This window comes from Marmota flaviventris, chromosome 11 (genome assembly GCF_047511675.1).
Source record: "Marmota flaviventris isolate mMarFla1 chromosome 11, mMarFla1.hap1, whole genome shotgun sequence".
In the NCBI taxonomy this organism is placed as follows: domain Eukaryota; kingdom Metazoa; phylum Chordata; class Mammalia; order Rodentia; family Sciuridae; genus Marmota; species Marmota flaviventris.
This window is the reverse complement of record NC_092508.1, coordinates 4227630-4236065: the sequence shown is the minus strand read 5'-3', so window position 1 is coordinate 4236065 and position 8436 is coordinate 4227630.

The following is an 8436-nucleotide window of genomic DNA, read 5'->3' as shown; positions in this document are numbered from 1 at the left end:
CTCCTTGGCCTCCAGGGTTGATTCTCTGGGTTGCAGGGGCTCCTTGGACATGGCCTTGCTTGCACTGTGGACCCCGTCGCCTGTCTAGACCATGTTTCCCTGGGCCTCCAACAGCTGCTCAGGAGCATGGGTCAAGCCCCAGCAGAGCTGTCCCTGTGGGTGATGGTGGCACTCCAGCTTGGCAGTGGCGTAGGGGCCTCTTCCACCACTCAGCTCACTCCAAGTGGAGGGCAGCCCCCACCAAGGGACCTGCTGACCACTACAGAAAAGTTCTGGCGATGCCCGACCTGCCTCTGTGTGTCCTGGTGGAACCTCTCGGCAGTGTATGAGGCTGGCGCAAGACTGCCCTGCACACACCATGTCCAGGTGGGCTGCTCTGCCAAGATTCAGAATCCAGAGATGGAAATGGAGTTGATAAAGCCCCTGACAACCTCTGAGGTCCAGTCCTGCTCCAAGATCCCGAGTCTCCACCACCTTCGCCTCCGCTTCAGGGAGCTGGTGGGCCTCCTTGCAGTATTTGCCAGGGAAGGGAAAGTGGCCAGGGCTTAGCAAGGGCATCTGAGGGCTCACTGGGCGGCATTAACGTCCAGAGAAAGTCCACGCACAGCCTCTCTGCAGGCATCCGCAGGCCAGGCTGCCCAGAGCAGAGTACCCCAGGGAATCATGGGAATCACGGGAACGGCCAACAGAGGGGATGTGGTCACGGCATATGAACCACGTGCTCCAGGGCCAACCAGAGCACTGTGAGCCCAGAGGCTGCGCAAAGGCCCACCTTCCAAGCGCCCGACAATAGGAAGAGTGACGTGAACTAGCAAGTGAAAAGGCACAGGTGCCCAGCGATGTGCTTCTGGTGGAAAATGTGACAGCTGGACAAACACCATTTACTCCTTTATCTGTACTGAGACACACGCATAAAAACTATGTCTGGGAGCAAACGTCTCCTGGGGCATCAGCTACCTGAGCAGTGACCTGCCCGGGGTGGCTCTCACCTGCTCCTGACAGCAGCTCCTGTGCTTCAACTGTTCTTGGCTCTGAGTCCACCGACGTCACGTTGGGTAGCCTGGAACTGGCCAGGGGCAGAGTCTTTACACCAGGGTAAACGGCACACCCCACAGCTCCGCCCCTCCCACTCTGATGGCTGATTGTGACATAGGTCCGGCTAGCAAACGCGAGCCACTGCTGCGCTCTGTGGAACCTTCGGCCCTGAAAGGACTTTGTGGCCACACATGTTTGAAAAACCCTGAATATGGGACCCCACGTCCCTTGGGAGCCTCAGGCTTCCGTCAGCTTGGTGAAGTTCCTGAGAGGTGGCTGATCAAGAGAACTAGTGACATGGGATAACACCTTTGTCTCTGGTGTTCCCAGGGACGTAAGGAGGAAAACTTCTTTGAGAGAGCAACTTCTTTGAAGGACCTGTTTGGTTCCATTTCAAACATGAACAATGACAGTGTACTCAGCAGCCAGTGGGTTTGTCCAGGATTCTCCTGGCAAAGAGTGAAACCTTGTCATCAAAGAAAAGTGAGCCCCTGGTGGGGCCTGAAAAGCAGACCTGTCTCAACACATTGGCAACATTATGATTATCGTTTCTACTTGTCAATGTTGATTTTCCATGTAGGCCTCCTTTCACGTGGGCTGCAAGTGTGTTGGCTTCTAGGTCACTCACCCCAGGGCAGCACAACTATGAAGGGAAAGGGACCCTAGCATGGGACAAGCATCCCTTGCTAGTAGCCCCACACTGTCCTCTTAGAAAGGCTCCATCTTACAGAGGAGCACCATGAGCCCTGCAGAGGTGAGGAAATGCCCAAGGCTGTACAACTTTTGAAAAGGCAAAGCTGAGGTTCAAACCAGGACCTGCACATTCCTTTGGAATGTTCTTAGCTGTACCCCTGCATAAGTGGCCTAAGTCCTGTCTCTGGAATATGCATATATGCACACATTCCTCACTTAAATCTGCCATAGCAATGGATTATTTAAAAGGAAAGGGAAGCATCCTGTTTGTATTGGTCAGTTCTCCATCACTCTAACAAAATACCTGAGGCAATTCACTTATAAAAACACAGGTTATTTTGGTACACAATTTTAGAGGTTTCAGTCCATGATCAAGTGACCCCAGGGCTTTGGGTCTCAAGTGACAGAGCACATTACAACAGGAGCATGTGGCAGATAAAAACTGTTCCTCATAGCCAGGAAACAAAAGAGGAAGAGGAAGCAGCTAGGGTCCAGTGCATACCCCCAATGACCCAAGGACCTCCCACTAGGTCCCACCTCTTAGAGATTCCATTGGCTCCCTAACTGCACCACCCTAGAGACCAAGGCTTTTACTCATGGACCTTTGGGTAACATTCCTCCTAATCATAGCACCATAACAGTCAGAATCAGATGGAAGATGCACATTATCACCATGCTGTTCATTATACTGGAGTGTCCAGCCAATGCAATAAGACAAGAATAAAAAAAAAGAGGTCTAAATGCAGGAAGAAGAGAGACAAAGCCACAGAAACATCAACTGTGCTCTAATAACATTACCATAAAATACCAAATAAAAAAGAAATACCATAAAAAAGAAATTTCAATTAAAAAGTTCTCATTTATAAAACTTCTGTTTCTTAAATATGTAGGAACAAGCCTATGAAGCTATAAATGAGGTCTATAAAAAGAAAATTCTTAATCTTTGCAAATATGAGGAACAGAAAAGGCACCAGGGTGGTGTCTGACAAGACTCATTGTGTAAAATGCTACTTCTCCAAATAGTCCACAAATCAGTGCAGTCAGAAACCCAAATGGGTTTTTCAAAAGAACTCAGACATGATTCTGAAATGCCTTTGAAGGGAAAATATGAAAAACATAGCTAAGAAAAAATTGAAAATAAAGAACAATGAGAAACAAGTTATCAGATATTTAAATAACTACAGAGATTAAAGTGATAATGATTAATGTGGATGCAGAAGTAAAAGACTGAGGAGTCATATCTAGGCTCTAGAACATGGACCTTAGATATGTGGGAACTGAAGGTACTAGGAAAGCAGTAATTCTGATCCATAGAAACTATTTTTTCACCCTCCCCACCCCTCCATTTTAATAAATGAGGAGGACAATTGATGAGCCATTTGGGGACAAGTATACTTAGACTCCTATCCCACCATAGGCAGAAATAAATCCAAATGAATTAAAGTTTAAAAAATGTAAAAAAAATACTAGAAAACATGGAATACTTTTTCAATTCTGGGCAGAAAAAGGCTTGCCTCATCAAGATATAAAAACCAGAAGCTTAGAAAAATGGACAGATTGGGCCCCATAAAGAGTGTGCCATAAAATGCATCGTTGGTCTTTTCTCCCTGGCGTTACCCCTCAGCACTTCCATCTAGGGATCAAGCCTCGCGTCACAGTAGGAAGTGCAGAAGCCATAGCAGAAGCCATCTTAGTATCTCTAGGTCTAGTCAGGAGGGCGACCCCCAGGAACGCTCAGAGAGGCCGGCGGGCGGGCGGGTGGGGTGGTGGAACACTTGCCTAGCATGCACAAGCTTCTGGGTTCACACACACACACACACACACACACACACAGGATACTCATGTGCAACCTTCAAAAAGTCAATGTCATGAGAATTGACATATGCAACCTTCAAATAGTCAATGTCATAAGAACTACAATCCATGCTAATCAATGGGCAGTTTATGAACCTTGATCCAATGCTGTTTTTTTATAAAAGCCACAAAATATTTAGCCAGGAGCTGTGGTGTGTGGTGTACGTCTGTGATCCTATCTATAGGGGAGGTTGAGGCAGGAGAATTGCAAATTTCAGGACAGAATGAGCAACTTAGGGAGACCCTGTCTCAAAATAAAACAAAAAAGGTTAGGGATTTAGCTCAGTGGTAGATGGTCTGTGGTTCCATTCCCAGGATTTAGAAATTTTATATATAGAAATAAATAAATATATATATATATATATATATATATATATATATATATATATATATATATATATATGATAAACAAGGAAATCCAAATGCAGACTGAATATTGGATGCTATTAGATAGTTATTGGCAATTGTCTTAGGTGAGTGATTCTTGTAGAGTAACACAATCTAATGTCTCTATTCTCAAAAGATGCACCAAGAATTTCAGCAAATAACAATAAAAATGTTAGCAACTGTGAAATGTAGGTGCAGGGTACATTAGTGTTTGCTTACTCTTCTTTTAACTTGTTCTGTAGGTTTGAAATTTCTCTAAGTAAAAATTAGGGCTGGCTCTGGTGATGCACATCTATAATCCCAGCTATTCAGGAGGCCGAGGTAGGAGCATTACCAGTTTGAGGCCAGGCTGGGCAACTTAGCAAGATCTTGTCTCAGAATAAGCTAAAAGGATGTGGATGTAGCCAAACAGAAGAGTATTTGCCTATCACTGGGTCTAACCCCTATATTGCAAGATAATAATAATAATGACAAATTGGGGGACATATTTAATTAGACAAGATGTAATGCTAGCAAGACATCTCTGTAAACTACGAAATGGAATAATTTAATAATAATGCACCATCCTATTCAATAAGAGTTTTGTGTCAATTATTCCCTTTCTTAAAAAAATTAGTCATATAACGTTAGTTTTACTTGTTTCTGAACTTCCAAAAACTAGGATTTGTGTGTGTGTGTGTGTGTGTGTTGCTGGGATGGAACCCAGGGCTCGCTCACTCATGCTGGGTCAGTGCTGTACCACTAGGCCACATTACCAACTCTGGAGTTGTAATTTTTTCAACTCAATGGATTTTCCAGGACTTGTCCACACCAGGTTAATGCTTATTCATTGTGAGATTCTGCAATGTGCCACAATTCATTCATTCTCTGCCCCATTTTTCAGGTTTGCATCACCTATCAGGATGCTGGTGTATTCTCACCCCCTTTCCAGTGCACAAGAGTTCCCTAGATCCATGCCTTCCAACTGTCCCCCATGGGCTCCCTAAAAGAATGTGAAAAATTCCAATCCTCTCACATACTTTAAAGTTGAAATCTCAATTTTCTAAAATCACAAGTTTAATAGTTGAGAAGAATATAATTTTGGAACATTGTAAATATTAATAATTAAAAATAATCAACCCTCCCTTGATTTCTTTTGAAATAATCATTTTTTCATGGTATTTCATTTGCAATATAATTAATGTTCGTTCTATTTTATAAGGAATACCAAACAAAAGATTTCATCAGACATATAAAGTATAAATAGGTCTCCTCTGACGGTTATGGCTATGTGTGTGTATATACACATACACATGTATATTTATCGTGTGTGGTGGGGGGTGCTGGGATGGAACCCATGGCCTCGAGCTTGCCAAGCAAGTGTGCTGTCACTGAGCTGCACCCCCACCCCCATTAATACGTTTCTGCTCGCCACACTTCACAGCTCTTTTTTCTTCTTCTTTTTCTGGTTCTGGGAATCGAACACAGGGGTGCTCCACCACTAAGCTACATCCCCAGCCCTTTGTTGTTTGTTTGTTTTATTTTGAGACAGGTCCTTGCTAAGTTCCTGAGGCTGGCCTCAAACTTGGGATCCTCCTGCCTCAGCCTCCTGAGTCACTAGAATTACAGGTATATGCCACGGCTCCTGGCTTACTTAACTCTCGCAGCTCTTCAGGCCACAACATTTCAAAATATGCTTGATGGAATCTAAGCACCATGGCAAACCAGTTCCCATCATTATCCCATTTGAATCCCATGAGCCAGCTCTTCAATACCAGAATGTCTTCCATTATCCCACTTTTTTCTTTGAAATTGTTCTTTTGTTTCATTCACCCCACAACATCTTATCCTAGTATTTGTTTCTTAAAAGTCATTTATTTGGGCTGGGGATAATATAGCTCAGTTGGTAGAGTGCTTGCATGCATAAGACCCTGGTTCAATCCCCAGCACCACAAAAAAAAAAAAAAAAAAGTCATTTATTGATCACCTGTTGATACAGGGAAGATGTATCGAGTGTGAGTTTGGGCTTATTTTAACCTCCCATGGCCTCTGTCCTCTAATTTCCAAGCGTTGTTACTAAAGGGCGAAGCAGATAACTTCCTCATCCCTCCTCCATGCACTGCCCTGGGGCACCGGAAGCTCCCGGCTGGCAAGGTTTGCTGGGTGATGCTCAGATGATTGAATTTTCAACTCTGATGTTGGTGGGTCTCATTCTACCTGCATCTGACAGCCAAGAGCTTTCTACAGTCTACAACGATGCACAAAAGAAAAGACTGGGGCGTGGAGAAGGGAAAGTGGGAGAATCCCAACTTGTGAGTGGGGAATTGGGAAGGGACAACAGAGAGGAGGATATCTGGAAGTTTGACTAAATAGATTCCTTGAAGCCATCGTGGAAAGTCACGTGCACACTCCTGTTTGAGACCACTGAGGTAGAAGACGTGTCTGGAGTGTGGGATTTGTGTGTGGGAAATGAAGACAACATCGTAGCCAGCTGTTGTCTCACCGTCTACCAACCTGCCAACTGCAGGTGAGGGATCCAGGTGCTGTGCATTTTTGCTGACACTTGGTATTGTCAGGTTTTCTTAATCTTTATCAACCTGGTGGATGAAAATGATCATCTCATTGTGGTGTCCATTGAATTTCTCTGATTATAAATCTAGTTGAAAATATACTTGTGGATTTACTTGACCACTTGTGTTCCCTCCTCTGTGGGTGCCTGTTTGTATACTGACCCCACCCCCCAACCATTTCCTACCGATTAATTTGTTCCTGTCACTAGTAGCAGTTTTTCTATGGTTCTTTGTGAAATTTTTGCAAAGATTTTCTTCTAGTTTTTTTGTTTTCTTATTTTTTGTTTGTTTGTTTGTTTTGTTTTTAATGTTTTCAGCCCCTTGAGATGGCTCATACCTGTAATCCTAGTGTCTTGGGAGGCTGAGACAGGAAGATAACAAGTTTGAGGACAGCTTCAGCAAACTAATGAGGCCTAGCCTAAAAAAAAAGTAAAAAAAGGTTAGTGCCCCTGGGTCCAATCTCCAGTACTGAATTTTTTTTTAAAAAAAGCTTTCATTTGATGAATAGTGCTTTTACATCATTTTCAAGAAATCATTTTCCCTAGAAAATATATTCTATATATTCTTCTAAAGTTTTAAAAAGCACACCTTTTATATTGATGTCTTTAATCTATTTGTAATTAATTTGTGTGTGGTGTGTGTGAGTTTCTTCCTTTTCATTTTTTCTTTCTTTCTTTCTGGGAGTGATAATCTATTGACTCAGCAATATTTATTTAAATTTTTGTCATAAATCAAATACTTATATATACCTGGAATATATGTTCTAGACTTTCCCTTAAGTTTGATTGTTCAATTTGTCTATTCTCATGTCAGTATTCACATCAATTTCTTAATCATCAGAACCTTATAAGTCTTGATATCTAGTAGAACATTTGGTCCCTTCACATTATCTTCCTCTTCATTTATGTCAAAGCTATTCTGGACCCAAATTTTTCAAATATACTCGTGGCATTTTGATTCAAATCACATTAAATCTTATAAAGCAGTTTGGGAATAATTGACAGGTTTATGACATTGAGTCATTCTAATAAGTATGGTGACTCTCTCCTTCGAGTCTGATGTTTGTTAATGTGTCTTAAGAAACTTGTATAATTTTTCTAGGTACCCTATATTTTTGTTTTTAAATACACCTTTCAAAAATATGCTTTCACTTTTCCATTCTCTATCCTTATTCCTTTTGTTTATTTTTCTTGTCTTATTGCTTTGTCTAGGATCTTTAGTTATAATTCTGAATAAAAGAAGTAATAGTGGTTTCCCTATTCCTGTTTTTGATCGTAAGGTTTATTTCTGCTATTTAACAAATGTAAAATAGACTAAGAAAATATTTGCTCTACCTCCTTAATGTGGATTTCTTGTCTCTCTCATTTACTCTTGCCTCTCCATATTCTCAGAGATGATCTGGATCTAGGTGGTTACTCTATGAATATCTATTGAACATATACTTATTCTAGCCACTGTACCATATCAGTGTCTGGTGTTCCAAGTTTTGGGTACTTCATTTTCATTTGTGCCTCTTTGAGTCTGAACAATTTTATGTTTATTAGCAAATACACACTCTCTGTTTGAACCCTTCCAGTGGCTTCCTGTACTGCATGAAATAAAATCCAACATTCATCCCAGAGCTTCTCAGCATCTCCAAGATCAAGTGCCCAGTTGCCTCTGTGAATCTACGGCTCTACCGCTATCCTCTTGTGCAGTGTGTGCCCTCACATTATTCTAGGGCCCATCACTCTGCCTGGAATGCTCTTCCCCCAAATCTGTGTTTCTAACTCACTCACTTCTTCCAGAGGGCTACCCAACGGGCATCTTCTCAGCAGGTGGTCCATGACCACCCCATCTAAAACAGCACCTCTACCTCCTCCCTCCTGACTGCTCTATTCTCCTTCCTGTGGCTTGGGTGTCTTCATGGCCTCTGGCA